Source organism: Rattus norvegicus, chromosome Y (genome assembly GCF_021556685.1).
Source record: "Rattus norvegicus strain SHRSP/BbbUtx chromosome Y, alternate assembly SHRSP_T2T, whole genome shotgun sequence".
NCBI lineage: Eukaryota > Metazoa > Chordata > Mammalia > Rodentia > Muridae > Rattus > Rattus norvegicus.
The window spans coordinates 35203551-35222966 of NC_141555.1; the positions used below are offsets into that span (position 1 = coordinate 35203551).

General features: G+C 36.0%; 1 long non-coding RNA gene across 2 annotated transcripts in view; it reads right to left on the reverse strand.

The window, feature by feature from the left end:
* Positions 1-14206: 14206 nt before the first annotated feature.
* Positions 14207-19416, reverse strand: part of LOC147998008 (uncharacterized) — a 40744-nt gene continuing 35534 nt past the window's right edge. Inside the window, exon 3 of one of the 2 annotated variants that reach the window (XR_015647310.1) lies at positions 14207-17888. This is a non-coding gene — a long non-coding RNA (uncharacterized LOC147998008). The remainder of the gene's footprint in view (positions 17889-19416) is intronic. The other variant, XR_015647309.1, reaches the window with a different exon arrangement.

A 19416-nucleotide genomic window follows, 5' to 3' on the forward strand; every position in this document is an offset into this window, starting at 1 on the left:
GTATTTGGGCTAATAGCCACTTATCAATGAGTGCATACCATGTGTGTTTTTTTGTGATTAGGTTACCTCACTCAGGATGATATTTTCTAATTCCAACCATTTGATTCGAATTTCATAAAGAAATTGTTTTTGATAGCTGAGTAATATACCATTGTGTAGATGTACCATATTTTCTGTATCCTTTCCTCTGTTGAAGGGTATCAGGGTTCTTTCCAGCTTCTGGCTATTATAAATAAGGCTGTGATGAACATAGTGGAGCACGGGTCTTTTTTATATGTTGGGGCATCTTTTAGGCATATGCCCAAGAGAGGTATAGGTGGATCCTCAGGCAGTCCAATTTCCTGAGGAACCCCCAGACGGATTTTCAGAATGGTTGTACCAGTCTGCAATCCCACCAACAATGAAAAAGTTTTCCTCTTTCTCCGCATCCTTGCCAGCAGCTGCTGTCACCTGTGTTTTTGATCTTAGCCTTTCTCACTGGTATGAGGTGAAATATCAGGGTTGTTTTGATTTGCATTTCCCTTATGACTTAAGATGTTGAACATTTCTTTAGGTGTTTCTCACCCATTCGGCATTCCTCAGCTGGGAATTCTTTGTTTAGCTCTGAACCCATTTTTTAATAGGGTTATTTGTCTCCCTGAAGTCTAACTTCTTGAGTTCTTTGTATATTTTGGATATAAGACCTCTTTCTGTTGTAGGAATGGTAAAGATCTTTTCCCAATCAGTTGGTTGCCATTTTGTCATAACCACAGTGTCCTTTCCCTTACAGAAGCTTTGCAGTTTTATGAGATCCCATTTGTCGATTCTTGATCTTAGAGCATAAGCCACTGGTGTTTTGTTCAGGAATTTTTTTCCAGTGCCCATGTGTTCCAGATGCTTCCCTATTTTTTTCTTTTAGTTTGAGTGTATCTGGTTTGAAGTGGAGGTCCTGGATCCACTTGGACTTATGCTTTGTACAGGGTGATAAACATGGATAGATATGCATTCTTCTACATGTTGACCTCCAGGTGAACCAGCACCATTTGCTGAAAATGCTATCTTTTTTGCATTTGATGGTTTTGTCTCCTTTTTCAAAAATCAAGTGCCCAGAGGTGTGTAGGTTCATTTCTGGGTCATCAATTCTGTTCCATTGGTCTATTTTTCTGTCTCTGTACCAATACCATGCAGTTTTTATCACTATTTCTCTGTAATACTGCTTGAGTTCAGGGATCGTGATTCCCCCTGAAGTCCTTTTATTGTTGAGAATAGTTTTAGCTATCCTGGGTTTTTTGTTATTCCAGATGAATTTGCAAATTGTTCTGTCTAACTCTTTGAAGAATTGGATTGGAATTTTGATGGGGATTGCATTGAATCTGTAGATTGCTTTTGGTAGAATGGCCATTTTTACTATATTAATCCTGCCAATCCATGAGCATGGAAGATCTTTCCATCTTCTGAGGTCTTCTTCAATTTCTTTCTTCAGAGTCTTGAAGTTCTTATTGTACAAATCTTTTACTTGCTTGGTTAAAGTCACACCGAGGTACCTTATATTATTTGGGTCTATTATGAAGGGTGTCGTTTCCCTAATTTCTTTCTCAGCTTTTTTCTCTTTTGTGTAGAGGAAGGCTACTGATTTATTTGAGTAAATTTCATACCCAGCCACTTTGCTGAAGTTGTCTATCAGCTTTAGTAGTTCTCTGGTGAAATTTTGGGATCACTTAAATATACTATCATATCTTCTGCAAATAGTTATATTTTGACTTCGTTTTTCCAAACTGTATCCCCTTGACCTCCTTTTGTTGTCTGATTGCTCTGGCTAGAACTTCGAGAACTATATTGAATAAGTAGGGAGAGAGTGGGCAGTCTTGTCTAGTCCCTGATTTTAGTGGGATTGCTTCAAGTTTCTCTCCATTTAGTTTAATTTTAGCAACTGGTTTGCTGTATATGACTTTTACCATGTTTAGGTATGGGCCTTGAATTCCTATTCTTTCCAGGACTTTTATCATGAAGGGGTGTTGAATTGTGTCAAATGCGTTCTCAGCACCTAATGAAATGATCATGTGGTTTTGTTCTTTCAGTTTCTTTATATAATGGTCACGTCGATGGTTTTCCGTATATTAAACCATCCCTGCATGCCTGGGATGAAACCTACTTGATCATGGTGGATGATTGTTTTTATGTGCTCTTGGATTCGGTTTGCCAGAATTTTATTGAGTATTTTTGCGTCGATATTCATAAGGGAATTTGGTCTGAAGTTCTCTTTCTTTGTTGGGTCCTTGTGTGGTTTAGGTATAAGAGTAATTGTGGCTTCATAGAAGAAATTCGGTAGTGCTCCATCTTTTTCAATTTTGTGGAATAGTTTGGATAATATTGGTATGAGGTCTTCTATGAAGGTTTGATAGAATTCTGCACTAAACCTGTCTGGACCTGGAATCTTTTTTGGTTGGAAGACGTTTAATGACTGCTTCTATATCCTTAGGAGTTATGGAGTTGTTTAACTAGTTTATCTGTTCCTGATCTACCTTCGTTACCTGATATCTGTCTAGTAAATTGTCCATTTCCTGCAGATTTTCAAGTTTTGTTGAATATAGACTTTTATAGAAAGTTCTTATGATTTTTTTGAATTTCCTCTGAATCTGTATTTATGTCTCCCTTTTCATTTCTGATTTTGTTAATTTGGATACACACTCTGTGTCCTCTCATTCGTCTGGCTAAGGGTTTATCTATGTTATTGATTTTCTCAAAGAATCAACTTTTGGTTCTTTTGATTCTTTCTATGGTCCTTTTTGTTTCTATTCGGTTGATTTCAGCTCTGACTTTTATTATTTCCTGCCTTCTACTCCTCCTGGTTGTATTTGGTTCTTTTTGTTCTAGAGTTTTAGGTGTGTTGTCAAGCAGGTGACATATGCTCTTTCTTCTTTCGTTCTGCAGGCACTTAGCGCTATGAGTCATTCTACTCTTACTGAAGGATGTATTTATTAAATGCAAAATTAGTTTTAACAGAACTTAAAAGGACAGTTTTGTTTTATTTTTTTAACTGTCCTATAAGAAATAAACTGTAGTTTGGTCATTTTGCTTATTAATGTACCAAGGAGTAATAATGTAAGGATATAATTCTGTGACATAGAAATTTTGCATACACAATAGCCATCCCATCAAATCATTCTTGTTATATTTGATTTTGCATTCCATTGCAATTCAAAATAAGTATTTTATATTTTCTGGCACTTTAGCAATAGGGTATTCTCATTTCTCAAATAACATGCTTTTACATTTTTATCTCAAAATATTTAAAAACATATTAGGAAAAATAAATGTACTACAGAGTTTCCTTTATGCCTGTACTTAATATCAAAATATATCCTGTAAATTTTAGCTATTTTTGCAATTCCATTCACCATGATACATTAGATTTATTCTGGCTCTACATGTTTGACAGATTCAGCCGCACAAAAATGGTTGTCGTTATCACAGAACAGACAAAAATGTTGGCAACTAAGAAGGTTGCAATAAAAAACAGTCAATTAGAATTAAAGGGGTAAATAATGAAGAAGATCAATGCATGCTGTCTGGAAAACAGTACCGACCAACAAAACTGCACACGTATGAGCTTTAAATTTTAAGTAAAATATATTGTATGGAAATATGAACCCCTTCTAAAATGATAATCCTTATATCCTATTAGAATATCTAAAATATTTATATTATTCTTTTGAATGTATAAGGTTATTTTAAGTTTTATACTGAGTCTTTTCTTAGAGGCACTTGTCTCTTTACATTCTTGTTTGCTTTACGATTAGAGAGTGGAGAGCCTGGGTTCCATCCCTCCACTATACCACAGCACTTTTAACAATTTTTAAATGAATTCATTTCCTAATTTTATACTAAGTGTGAAAGTCATACACACAGATAGTACTGCTTCATATAAAGAATTATATTCATAGTATTGCATTCAATCAATTAATAACTTCATATTTTCACAGTTTAAAAGGATGTTTGTATGTGTCTGAAAATACATGGAAGATACCTGTATCCCAACACTGACCCAATACTCTCTATTGCTGTCTTATCCCATAAAAACCTTTTTGAGAGTATATCAAGCTATGTTGAAAAATATGCCAATGATTCTTCAACCAATAAATGTAATAAAAACAGCTGTCTATTTTTCTTTCCAATGATTCTGTGTGTTCATATAAGAAAATGGAACTATTATTTCAATTGCATTTCTTTAAAAACATGAAATACTACAGTCTGCTGACCCTTGCCTTTCATATATAACAAAGATTCTTGAATCTTTTAAGTTAAACCAGCATCTAGAAGCTCTCTCATTTGTTTGAGGTAAGCCTCCTGCTCCTTTTCACTCATTTCCTTCTTTTCTTATTGGATATTGTCTGTATTTACATTTCAAATGTTATACCCTTTCCTGTTTCCCCTCTCTCCCATCGACCCTTTCCATGTTTCTGTGAGTTTTCTACGATTACTGCCTGCCCACTCACACCTCAACACTCTGGCATTCCCTACACTAGAGAAACCAGACTTCATAGGACCAAGTCCTTTCATCCTATACATTCCAGAAAATGCCATGCTCTTCTATATATGAGGCTGAAGCCATGGATACCTCCATGTGTACTCTTTGATTGGTATTTAATCCCTCACTTCCTTCTTCATTCACTGGACAAAAGCTTATTATGATTCACTGCTGTCAGTGCTGTCCTTGCAGTAGGGAAAACAATGGTCAGTGATCCTGGACCTCAGTAAGCTGAATGTTCAAATGCATGAACACATGTAACCAGAGCTTGGTTCCCACTAAAAAAAAGCATGCAAATATTTTCCAAATGTTGTGTAATGAACACTTGCCGTGGGGTTCAATGCTGTTTCAAAATACTATTGCCAGTATTACTTGGTGGCCATCTCCATGAGTGAGTGGGTCATCATTTATTTGAGATTATTTATTTAGTGTTGACTATTGAGAGCCTCAGACAAATTTCTTCCAGCAGATCTTTACACACACGCATGGTTCTTTATTTGTTTTTGTTTTCTTTGGTTTGGTTTTGTATCAATATATATAGAGCACAAAACTTAGCACTCTATCATTTTTGTACAGTACTCAGCATCTCTGGTGTGTGCCTGTCACACCCTCTCTGACCCAGATCTTTTTGAATTTATGGAGCTGAGATGCCATGCATTTTACACATAGTAACCATTTTCCTTCTCTCTCCTCCCAGACCCCAAATCTCCTGCTTCTTACCACTGTTGATAAATACTTTATATACACTGATATATGCAAGACCAGAAAATACCTGTCTTTTTTGCTATTAACTTGGCATCCTCAGGCTCCTTCCATGCAGCATATGTCAAATGCCTGAGTGATATTACACCCCAAGGAGAGCCTAAAGCTGATAACTCTACAAACTAAAACTTTATTTTTTCCAAATATCACTATTTGTTGATGAATCTTAAAATCTTTAACCTCCCTGTAGCCCTCCAGGCACCAGCGGTAAAAGAAAGGATGGGGGCATTGTGGAGTGGGGGTGGTGTCCCTCTTTAGAAAGGTTCATTGGAGCAAAACCATCTGTGTTCACTGGAAACCAGAATTTCAGTTCTCAAGTTGGAATAGGCAGCTTGTTCCATTAGCAAACATTTCATGAATACACTAGTAGTTCTGGTCTGTAGACTTGTCATAACAAACAGGAAAGAGCAGCAGTGGCACAATCTAGTATAACAGCCAGGCTTCTGTCAGTAACCTGGACAGAGAGACATTCTATGTTGTGGTTCTCTCAGGGAATTGAAGATCAACAGAGACTCAAGATGCAAAAACATTGTTCCTGCTGCTTTATTTGTTTGTCATAGTTTGTATTGCCAGATTTCCCTTGGAAATATATAAGGTGTTTGAAACGTTTGCTGCTACAAATATATTACTGTTGCTGAGTAATCCTGTACATCATTTTCTCCTCAGAGGGATAGAGACTATTCCAATCCTTTATAGCTATTGCCGCTAATGGTGAAATGGGTAATCCAATATGTGATCAGAGGAGATGCTTTGACCATGTTTCCAAAATAAGAAGTTTAAAAACCTGTGAGCTTTAATGGTACTGCAAACTCTTAAAACCACCTCAATAGCAATTACTTATTCTTACTCTTGTATGTAATAAAATAAAGTTAGTTAAAAAAAGGTGAAAACAAGGTGTTTTTGAATGTGTAAGCCTGATGGTGCCTTTGATCAAAATGATAATTATCAAAACTATGATTTCAAGCAAGTTTATAAACTAATGTTTGCAAGATGTGAAGCGCCTATTTTATTATTCCTATTATGTTTGGCTAAAGGCACATGGCATCTAGTTGTAGGGATAAGGAATCACTTATTTTTGGAGAAAGTGTATGAGTGAGTTAGAGAAGTAAAGGACATCATTTCAATCCCCAAGTACATAGAAGTCGGATTGGTAGAACCATCATCATGTTAAACAAGCAGAAATGAGTACTAAGACAGAGCCATTTAGCAATAACTTCATTTTTCTCTTATTTGGCTAAACCATATACATCATGCCTAGGGAAATTCTTTTAAAGCAAGGATTTTGCTTTTTAAAAACATGTATGTATGTATGTATGCATGTATGTATGTATGTATGTATGTATGTATGTATGTATGTATGTATATGTATGTCTATATGTGTATGAGTACATAAGGACATATGTTTATATCTTGTACATATATTTATATTTGTATATGTATATATGTATATATTTGTATATATGTGTATGTGGCCACATGTATATATGTGTGTGTGTATATGTATATATATATATATATATATATATATGTTTATATATGTGTGTACATATATATATATATGTCTGTACGTGTATATATGTAACATACAAATGCACTCTATTTTCTAATTTTATGAAACAATTCTGATGTATACATTAGTACTCAAGAATTTTAAAAGCTGCTTTATAAATTTTGATTCAGGTTAAATTTCAGTTCAGAAAACAGATTCAATAAAGATAATTAATTTTTATGCTATCAAATTTCTCAACTATTTCATAAAAACACAAATATTTACTTTAGTTATGTGACTGTATACGTTTTAGCATGAAACATAACTAATTAGCTTTTCCAGCATGTGATATAATTAGAGGATAATACTAGACCTATGTGAGGGAGAAAATATATCAAAGTACTGCAATATGTGATAGATCAGAGTGATAGATAGATAGATACATACATACATACATACATTCATACATACATACATACATGCATATTTACACTGATTAAAATCACAGATGATATTGTCTACTTTCCTGTCCATCTCCGCTAACCTCTACCCCTCACCTTTTATAGTGATTGTCCCCTCCACATTGATATCCCCTTACTTAATGTCCCAGACAAATAAATATCCAAACTTTTAAAATTGGTTAGAGTGCTAAACCAAGAATTCTCAACTGAGGTACCTCAATAGCTGAGAAAAACATCAAGAAATGTTCAACATCCATACTTATCTGAAAAAGGCAAATCAAAATGAACCAGAGATTCTACATTACACCAATCTCAATGACTAAGATAAAAAACTGATGCAGTAGCAGAGTAAGCTAGGATGTAGACAAATGGAACACTCCCTCACTGCTGGTGTTATTAGTACCTGTAGAGCCACTTTGGATATCATTATGAACGTTCAGAGAAAATTGCAAATAGCTTTACCTGAAGACCCAGCTTTACCACTCACTTCAACACATATACTCAACCTTGATCCACATACAAAAAGGACATGAGGTTGAACAGGTTCACAACAGCCTTACTTACAGTAGTCGAATGCTGGGCGCAAGCGTGATTTACCTCAACTCCACTGAGGAATAAATAGAGAAAGTGTGCTATATTTAAACAAAGGAACACTACTAAGGTATTAAAAATGAGGACACCAAGAACTTTGTAGGCAAAGGGATGGTGCTGGAAATTAGTGAAGTAACAGAAATCAAAAAGGACATAACATGGGATGAACTTAGTGACAAATGGATGTTAGCCTTAAAGCTCAGAACTCCCATTATTGAGAGCATTTATCCCATGAAAGGTAACATGTTACGAGGCCAGATTGCGAATCCTTGCAAACAACTTAGAATGGAGAACAAAATAATCATGGAAGGCAGAGGGACGGAGGGACTTATTTAGAGGTAGAGAATGATGGACAAAGTGGGGGGAGTTGCAACAATGAAAAGAGACAGGAGAGAATTCCAGAGGAAAAGTGTAATAAATGACAACAAACATCAGTGGTTGGTGGTGAACTTGGGTTTCCCCAGGAAAGTCCCAGGTGCCAGGGATGCAAGAGGTTCTGATAAACCTAATGGGATGATGGTAGTTGAAATACCAAGCAGCAAAGAGATAGAACCATTAGAGACTGCCTCCTGTAGCTAGACATGCCCACCAGTGAAGGAATGGTGCTTCCCACACAATTCAAAATCTTTATCCTATATACATCCAAGGTCTAAAAAAAGACAAATACAAAAACAGAGCAAAAACTGAAGGAAAGGCCCTTCAGAGACACACCACCATAAGAAACATTTCTTCCACAGACTCTAAATCCTGGCCCTATTCCTGATTTCAAATGTGCTTACAGATAAGACCCTAATATGTTTGCCCTCTGAGGGGCTCTGCCATCACCTGACTGTGACAGATGCAGAAACACCTAAGCATTTGACAGCACCTGACAGCCACAAAAGAAGAGTTAGGGGAATGCCTTAAGTATCTGGAGGGGATTGCAACCCAATTTTAAGAATAACAGTATCAACTAAATATAACCTTCAGACCCTCAGGAAATTTTCCACATCCCAGAGTATGCTTTGCCCAGTCGAAGACTTCTGCTACACAAATAGCAGAGTACATGGTGAAGACAACTGCCTCATCTGCCATATGTGTGAAGGGAGGCAATTGGTCCTGTGGAGACTTCATATCCCAGAGAAGGGGGATGTTAGAGGACTAAAGCGGAAGTGCGCATGTAGATGGAGAGCACCATATTAGAAAAATGAGGAACAGAATAGCTTAGGGGATTCAAGAAAGAAAGACCAGTTTGGGAAATGACATTTGAAATGTAAGCAAATAAATAGATTATTTTACATATATAATGTATATAATTAATATTTTTTAACAGCAGAGATATTCCCATCTGTCTCCTTAAGGACTGTATATTTCACTATCTGTACTATAGCTTTATTGAAAGTTGAAATCCATAAGTACTGTGAGTTTCTTATTATTGAAATTTCACATAGAAACACCCAATCAATGTTTTATCTTCTGTCCTTATAGCTTTAAATCTTTAGTTTGACAAAAAACATAATTAAATAAAAAAATAGGTTTTTTTTCTGTTGCATATGGTTTTCATTCAATGCCTCAAACGTCTCCCAATTTAACTGTACATCTCTACATTCCATCCATTGTCATACTCTTCCCACTCTCTTCACATTTGACATTCCTGTTCCTGACAGTGTTCCTCTGCAATCCATAAGTACATTTGTACATCACAAAGTGAGGATAGTCTGGACCACATCCCTTGACTTTTACACTAAACTAATCAAACTGATACAGTGTGGAGAATTAATATTCAGATTAAAGTGAAAATGTATCCCATTTTTCTCTTAGGTCCAGATTATCTCATCTATGATGACTTTCACATGATCCATTCATTATCCTGAAAATTACATGCTTTCCTTTTCCAATCTGTAAAAGCACCACATTTTCTTTATGCATTCATTTGTTAAAAAACAACGTAAATATTTCTAAATATTCAAGAGTCTCTATACTAGCATGAATCAACATTTGGATATATTTTCCTCGCGTTATATCTTTAGGTGCATACATTTCCATGTTCCTGAAGAAACATCATACTGATTTCCAAAGTTGCTGTTGAAGTTTGCATTCCCACCAGAAGAATATCAATGTTCCCCTCTCCCCATAACACAGCAAACATAAGTTGACTCATGTGTTATAAAACTAAAATTTCTGAAAGGGAGGAAAAAAATCTCAGAATAATTTTGATTTGCATTTCTGTATTGTATAAGGATGATAAATATTTCACTTTCGATTCTTAGTCACTTGAGTTTCTTCACTTTTGAATATTTTGCTTAGACATGTAGCCAAATTTAATTATGTTTTCTTGATATATAGTGTTTTAGTTTTTTCTATTATTATTATTTATAGAAGCCTGTTTTTGAACATGTACATGGAAATAATGCTTACTATTTTTGAAAATAGCCACTTTAAACTTATTAAGATCAAATTATATAATGTACATATTCAACTCACAGAATTGGCAGATCTGTTTTAACCAAGCGAAATCATAAGGTCGCTTCATGAAGTATCCCTATATAATAAAATATTTTCTATGTACATAACATTGAGGAATAGAGTTCATATATTATATTCTTTGAGAATTTCCGCCAATGAATTTTGATGATAATCTTTCCATTTATTTTACCCACTCACTCTATTTCTTTGAATCCTAAATTTGTATATCTTCTACATTAAAGTACTGTTTAATAACTCTATTATAAACCCTTACAAATAATTTTTCATCCCTCCAACTGAAGATACTTACTGTCCATAGTATGTCAGTTATGTACAGCAGTTTTTAGGCCTTTTCACTGCATTCTTGACTGTTGACTGGCTTGAAGCTTTGCAGGAAACCACAGCTGCTATGTGACATGAGGGCAGCACCTCTTGTATCAAGAAGACGCTTTATGTCTGATCCCATCCACAATTTTGGGGACCTATAGTCTCTTTGCATCTTGTTTCAGGATGGCTTTTTAGCCTTGGGGAAGGGGTATAGCATGTATATCCAACTCATCATGGCTGAAATCAATAAAATGTAGACAAATGTAGACAATATAATGAATGAAAGGAAGGGGTCACTCTTGGAAAGTATTAACAGGATCGTCATAACCTCTGGCCATGTTAGGTAATGAAAGGTTTGAATTAATAAAATGAAAGAGAAAATCGGAAACATGGAGAAAACACAGATTATTTATATTTACAGTCCAAAATCTAGAATTTTTTTAAAGCATTCGGATTTACTGTGGGGAGCGGGTATAGCGGCAATCCCAAAATGGAGCCCGGGACTGCTGCCGCGTCTCATTAATAGCACCTGAAATTAAGCCATTCCCCATCGTGAGAGCTGCGCAGGCGCACCATGACGATATATCAGGCCATGTGACGTGGACCTAGGAATGGAGGTCACGCAGACTGGACGGTTGAGGTGGTTGAGGGAGGATATAAGGGAGTGGGCTCGGGGGCTGGATGGAGGCATTGTTCCTGCTTGCAGACAAAAGGGTTCCTGAAAAAACTGCTTTGAGAAGACTGTGGGGTGTCACTCCTTTCCTGCTGGTCGGGATTGGAAGTGACAGTAAATACTAGATGTATTTATATACCAATATTAAAACAGCTCATTTTGCATAATTTAAAAAGCTCTATACTAAACAATTACAAAGAATCAGGTTTTTAATTTCTCCCACCTGAAATATCATAGGACCACATGTATTCAGTTGAAAAGAAATGAATATACATTTAAATAGCATTTAAAGTGTCTAAGACTATTCAATAAAGTAGACAAAAGGATTGAATACATTAAAATTGTATTTTGAATCTGGTATTATCTAACAATGACAGACAAAATAAGGAGAGAGAGAATGAGACATGGGGACAATGAGGCAAAAGGGAAGGTAATGAGAGATGGAGAAAGAGTTACAAACGACTGACACAAAGAGAGGAAGAGAGAGAATTACACACTAATTTACACATATACACACATATTCTCAATAAAATACTTGTGAACAGATTCAAGTCAACATTAAAAATAATCTTCTACCAGATAAGCTTTCTTCAAATCCCAACATAAAAGTTTGATTCGTCCTGGGGAAGCTGTAGATATGGAGGATATAGTTCAACATAATAAAGTCAAGGTACAAGAAGCCCAGCACAAGCATCGTGCTAAAGAGAGAAAAATTCAAACAGTTCCACTACAAGCAGGAAGAAGACAAGAATATACACTGGTTTCACAACTATGTATTACAGTATGTGTAATTTTAGCTAGAGCAATATGACAACCGAAGAAGATCCAGGGAATACAAATGAAAAATGAAGAAATGAAAATGTTCTCATTTGCAGATGGCATGATACCATTTTAAAAACTCTAAAAATGTGTCAGTCTCTTAAGACTGAAAAATACGGTCATAAAAGCAGAATATCATACGAACACACAACATTCCTTAGCCTCCTTTATGCCAATCCAAATCATACTGTGAGGAAATATGGGTGAAATTCCCCTCACAATACTCTGAAAATATAAAACAAAATATTGTGGATGAAAGTATTTAAAATGCAAAGACCACTATGAATTAGCTAGACGTGATCCTGAATAGAGACAATTTTTCTTTAAAAGATTAAGTTTCTTAAAGCTGAAAATGCATTCATGAAATAGTAGAATTCAAAGTGAACACTCAAAACACGTTATCTTTTTGTTTTCCAATTTCAAACTATGGGCGAGTCATCAGGGAAATATTCCACTTAAACACTCTTAAAATATATATCAAATACCCTGAATTCGCATTGTTAGAAAGAACACTGTGAGTTAGAAGACATATGAAGTAACCATGATACATCCAGATTATACATAAGAACGTTCTAGCTGATGTTCTGAAGGACCTTAAAGCCTTGAATGAACCAAATCTTTTATAGTTTTAAGGATAACTAGATAGTATAATAATGTCAATTTTTGATTCATTAATAAAGTTAATGCAATAAATATTGATTAGAATATTTTACTACAACAAATCACCCACTTTTATGAAAATCAAAAATTTGACTATACTATTTCTATGGGACATAAGATAACTTAAAACGACAAAGTGCTAACATGTTTAGGGAGATAATTTTAAAGAGAAAAAATGTGGGAGGAAAAATATGAGATTAAAAGTAAGTTACATACACAGTGTGATTTTGTTGGCAGAGTGAATATGTCAAAAGTTTGGAGTGACTTGGATTTATTTATTAATTTAAAAGGGTAAGTTACATGCCAGCAGGAGGATGGACTATCGGATCAGATCTCAAGAAAATGCCAAATGTTCCAGTTAGTACGACTATGTTATAGTAAACATAAAAATGCCAGTGTGGGAAATTGAAGGTTTAATTCACCTTACAAGTTCCAGTTCATAATCAATGGAATCCAAGAAAAGAACACAAGGCAGCAGCATGAAAATAAAGAGGAACTCTGCTTACTAATCTGCTCAGCTACCTTTTCTCTGTAACCTCCTCAGCTTACTAGTGCTGTTACCATCCACAGTGGGCTAAGTCACCTTACATAAACTAACCATCAAGAAAATGCAAAATACTGATGCCCGCAAGCCATTCTTATGGAGTCAGTTGCTCAATAATGCATCATTTAGACAGTCACAATAAGCAATCACAGCAAGCCATAAAAGCAAAATAGAAAACTTAGCCAACGAAAGATAAGAGTACCCCTTCATGAATGGAATTTGAGGTCAAAAGTGAAGTTCTATGTGAGGAAGAACTTATGCCAGAAATCACACTTTATTTAAAATAAAAAGTGAAAAAAAGACAAAGCCACAATTAAAATATTGTTATGTTTGACACTTTGAAACCTCTTCTGGATTGCAGGGTAGAGTCAGGACTTGGTTTTTGGCTGGCAGCACAATTGATAGTCCAGTATTTTGGTGGAGGATTTTCCATCAGAAGCCTTAGCTTTACCACAGAGGCTAGATCCAAGTTAAAAATCATAGTCAGTCAACAGTTTGCCAGATCTTGTGCTCCAAAGAAAGGAGCAGTTCATTTAGTGATGATTTGGTGATGACTCTAATTCATTTCAGAGTCATAGATATTGCCAGCATATAGAAAACCACAAGACCCATTGTCAAACACCAATATTCTCTGCATTGCCCACAGTCACCATAGTAATATCAGTATTGAGCTCTACAGTATGATTTTTTTCTCTTTCCTGTTGTTGCAGCTTATAAACCTTGTTTCTTTGACCCACAGAGAAGTTTCAAATAAAATAATGACAAACTTTTGCATTGAAAGCTATTGGTGACTTGTAGTTGTAGTTAAAAATGAGGACCTCAAGCAATCTTCACTCGGTCCTCTTCTTTTAGGATTGGGTTGATTAGCTATTTCTTTTGCTTTTGGTTTCATTTTAATGATTTTTTGTTTTATTTTGTTTTCTTTTTCTTTTTGTTCTTTTCTACATGCAGAGATCAAGAGTGGTTAGAAGAATTTCAAGTACAAATTCAGATGGCTGGAAAGAGACCAGTCTTTCTAACAGGTCCACATTGTTTGCTGTACTAGGGATTTTTCTCTTGCCTTTAATGTTGCCCATTTCCACTTTTTGGATCCTTTTATCCTGGCATAATTAATACTACATATATATTATAATTATTTAAATTTCAACTCTGAATCTAAGTGCTCTATCTCCGTCCCAAAACCAGAGACATGGATTGAGTCTTGTTTGCTATCGTTTTGATTCTTAGATCGGGAATCATCCTGCGAACACTGAAGGTCCTGTTCCCAAATTGATTCTGTATAGTTCAATAAAGATGCTCTTGGCCAATCAGTTGTGTGGATTTCTACCAACAGGCTAGTAGACACAAGGGTGGAGAAAAGATTTAGGGTGGAGCAAGAGTTACCAGTCATGTGAGATCTAGTATGGAGTGGCCATTGGTGTAGCAGGTAGGATGTTAAAAACACAGTAAGATAAGTGCATATTTGGGGTGCTGAGCTATGACTAATGTCAATTGAGAAATTGAGTTAGGGCAGATTTAGAGGTGTTGAGAAGAGGGTAAAAAGGACAGCTTGCTATTTGGTAGAGGCTTAAAAAAACCTGACAATAGAGCTAAAGCACATCAAAAGTTCCTAAGCATATGTGGCTTTCAAGTGCATTGTAAGGGAACTTGAACAGCTCTCGTAGCTTGGAATTCCTGGAGCTTAAAGTGAGGCAGTAGGAACAACCTTCTGCAGAGTATTATGAGAGCAATCCATGACCATAAGGAGCATGTGCAAAGTCATCTTGACCATGAGAGTTAGACTGTCCCACATGTATCTTTTGATTATAACCATTTCTTCTTTGTGATCTTTTAGTGTTCCATTTGCTTAAAACTATTACTGAAAAGGGTAAAATGATTCTAAAGGCTACTCTTCATTGTCAACTATTCATTGGAGATTAATTAAACCCCAACGATAGAGGGAATATGTGAAAATTTCTGCATAATATAAGGTCAATGTCAAATGAACTTCTTATATGTATTTTTGTGGTAAGATGTTTCAACGTTAACCTAGATCTTTATCAAGAGATATTCTTTCTATTATTTTTTCAGGCATCTGCAGATACATCCTTTTGAGGAATGAATTCTTCTTACTGGAGACTATAGAGGGGACCTGCATTTCAGTGATAATTAAACGTCACTTCAAGACATCAAAGCAAAATATCAAAGTGAGAATGGAATAAATTTATTAAGACAGTGTTTTGCAAACAACTTCTTTCACAAACATCTTTGGAAGGAGAATTCTGAAATTTTGCATTTCCTATTTGACTTTGCTGGTACTCTGACAGAATCAACTCTCAATTGTTTGGGACTTTACGGGGAATTAAACACTACAAACAGAGATGAATGCATCATATGCTCTGCCGTCTGTGTTAATATGGCTTCAGTGAAGAACAACTATGCTACAGCTATTCTTCTGTTTTTTCAAATATTATCCTCATACAAAGTGTGGAATCTAAGGGTTGCTGGATGGATAGGTCGAGAACACTGGCTGAGAGCTACAAACGCAGAAGTGGGATGGTACATGCTTGGGGCGTAAAAAGCCTGTGTGTAGATCATAAACAACTTCAAAATATTCATTGCTTTAATAATTACTTGGAAGTGGACTTCTGTAAAATGACTTCAGCAGACCAGCATGGTAGAGAAACAGTAACTGATTCCCTGGAGATTTAAATGCACTGGATTGTGAAACATGGACTTAGAGGTAGAGACAAGTCAGTGAATGAAGACTGGATTATCAATCCTCTGTTGTCTCTTAAGTTTCCCTGCCCCATGGTTTGAGGCCTACAGCAAAAGATTTTTTGGAATGAGGAATAGAATGAAAGCCAATTTGTTGAAAATCCCAGTCATAAGAAAATACTGACATCATCTGTGACAAACATCAAGTCTCAGCATGGCTTCAGCATGTCTGAATGTCTGCTGTCAGCATGGGCTTTTACTGCCATCCCTTTAATAAATGCAGAGCTCCAATCTGCTTCAGCCACATCATCATCTCCTCATTCTGTTGCAGGTAGATTAGATCACTGTGTCTGCCTATGCAGTCTTTCTCTACATATAAGGACCCAAGGAACAATGCTCACTCCAGGGAGCTGTTGAAAGTAATCTTGAATTGCATTGGTGTTGTTAGTAGATGTAATGTCTTCAAATCCCAGAAGACCATGTTTGCAAAGGAGTTGATTGAGGAAGTCTTGGGTATTTCAGTATTAGGGGCAGGTTGGATCGATGAACAGGACCGCCTTCCCAGACTAGATCTTGCAGTTCACATACACGTGAGCCATGCTGACAGGGTGCAGCTTCCAAGAAAAGAATGTTCAGTTGAAGATATTGGTCTGTTTGAGAATGGCAAACCCAATGTATTCTAAACCATACATTCTATTTGAATCCCCGTAGAAAACATGGAAGAAAGAAGCCTTTACTTTTTCATTTTTGCACTCACAGTGATACCAAATCCTCATAGACATTAGAACCTGCATACTGAATATTTATCCATATGTCAATGACCAGATAAGACATCTTGCCTTTTGGACTAATAAACTAATGGATTCTAGGACTTTAAAAATAGTCAGTCATTGTTAAATTATGTGTTCCATAGTCTGTGATCATTGTGACTAGTCCGATTTCTCTGTACAGAGAGATTCATCCTTTACTGTCTGTTGGGGAACACCAACTACTACACCAGATATCTAGAGAAGACCTTTTATGGCATTTTGTCTCTAGTAAGAGTTTCAGGTCAGTTACAAATTTCCAATGGCCACATTACCTTAGTCGGATTTTCATATGATGCTTTGATACAGTCCTTCTTTTTTTCTATAGTTCTTGGCAACATAATTAAAATAGCAATTGTAACCTATTAAAGAAATGCACAGTAATCTATTTGCATGAATGCAGCAGAGAGGATTATAGGATAAACAAGAATTGGAAAGCAAGATATCCTTCCTTCCTAGGACCAAGACCAGGAAATCTTAACTATATAAAAATCTGAGACAAGTTGTCTGAGTTTGTTCTTTTCTTCAATCATGGGGATCCTAGTGAAGGAGCTCAAGTCTGAAGAGTTGGCAAAAATTACCTTCATTTCTGATCCAGGTCAACTGCTGAATACCTCATTCATGGACCTGAAGAAACTCTGTATCCATCCTTCTATAATGTGTATATATCAATGTATCATTCATAGAATGGACACTTTACTGTTGGTTTGAAAGCAACAATTTGTCCCTGGAGAGACACAGATTTCTTCTTTCGCACATTATTTGACAGGCTGATGGTGGGTCTCATAAGTTCATTCCGGGATTTGCTTTACAATAATCATTCAGTTATCTGGAAGAAACACTTTTTAATGTATGAGATCTACTAGAACAATATCAACCATCATCTTCCATTCCCAGTTTAATGCTGAATCATTCTCCACTAATTGTCTGTGGTCTCTGATGACAGCAGCATCTCCACAGACTAGTCTGAATATTGCTCTTAGCACTGCATTTAGGATACATCAATGTGATTTCCTTACCACTTTCATTCCCAGGAGAGTTTTTCAATTCATTTCATCTGATGCGTCTAATCTACATTGTCAGCCAGGATGAGTTTTGAGAGTTTTTCTAAAAAAATAAAGAAAAAATGGAAGAAATGAAAGAAAGGAATCTGGCAAGTATATCTCACCAATTGACTCAGAAATCTAAAGTGTTAGTCAGTGGAAATACTAGTGGAAAGTCTGAGATCATGAAGTCTCAACTAGAAGCACTTCTCTCTCCAAGATATCAGTGTAAGAGAGAAACTGCACTATTGGTATCCAAAGCATGGAGAAGTTTACTCTGAGCAGAGGACACAATACTTGCCTTTTATTTCTTACTTAGTACCTTTTTATAATTGACAAAAAGAATAAATGCAATGAGCTCTCAGTAAAACATCTGTTACCTTCAAAATTCTTGGCATTTGGAATAAAGAAATGAATGATATAAAAACTCTGACTTCCAGGAGCCATAAGAACTGCGAAGTCCAGATGTTTCTGAGAGGCTCGCAGCTCTAGATTCCCATATGCAGAAGGCTCAGAACAAGTCTATCTCTTCAGTGATCCTACTCAACTCCTACAAGGACTCACTGAGCTTTCCGAAGTACCATGTATTTCATCCTTTTTTTATAACAAGACAGAAGACCACCTTCCTTCTTCCCATCTCTGATCTCATCATCCTCTTCCTTCTCACTCCACAATGACTGTTTACTCTCGATTAGAGTTAAATTAGTAAACACTAGATGTACTGAAGGGATATCTGAAGGGAGTTGCAGTCACAACAACACTTGTGACATCACAGAAGAAGCTAGTCCTCTCCAGGTTTCAATAGATGTTTCAGGGAGGGCCTACTGATTATGTCATTGTGATGTGCCATGGCTTACCTATTAAACATCTTTCCTTACATTGACCAGATTCAAGGGTGCCCATTCCACGTATGTCTCATGTGACACAGTAGAAACCTTTATGTACTCCATCTCTCTAAAGCTAGAGACTTCTCCTTGCTTTATTAGCAGTTACAAACTTGGGATGGAGAAAGGTAGTCAGTGGCTTGGCATGGGTAGAAAAGATTTTGGAACATCTAGTGTAGAAGATTCTTCTAGATAATATTTTTATTCTCCGATTCATTCCTGAGATATAGAGTTCAATTTTCTTGGTTATCTATGTATCACAAAGGCCAGTATTTTCCCTACAGACCTTTAATTAAATGAATATTGTATATCACTTTCTTATTGTACTTTCCTTGACAGGGGACTTCATAAATATTCCTGAATGTTTACTGAAAAATTCTTTTTTCCTATTCCATTATCTGCAACAAAGTGATTTTGGCAACAAAGTGTGCCCAGCTATAGAGTGAGAATAACAGTGTGAGTACTGTGTACTCACTTCAATTAATAAACTCCTAAAAGCTTCTTTTATGTAAAAATTACCAGGCATCAGAAAAGCAAAGGGCAACATGGACTACAGAATTCGGTTCTCTAGTCCCATTTGATATCAAACCTGCACTACCTATCTTCCTGTGTTCCCATGGCCAGAATTAAGGGTTTTGGATGTTTTATCATTATTCGTCCTTAAGTAGCAACCTTAGATACAGGAGGATAGGCAGGGAGAAGAATGAC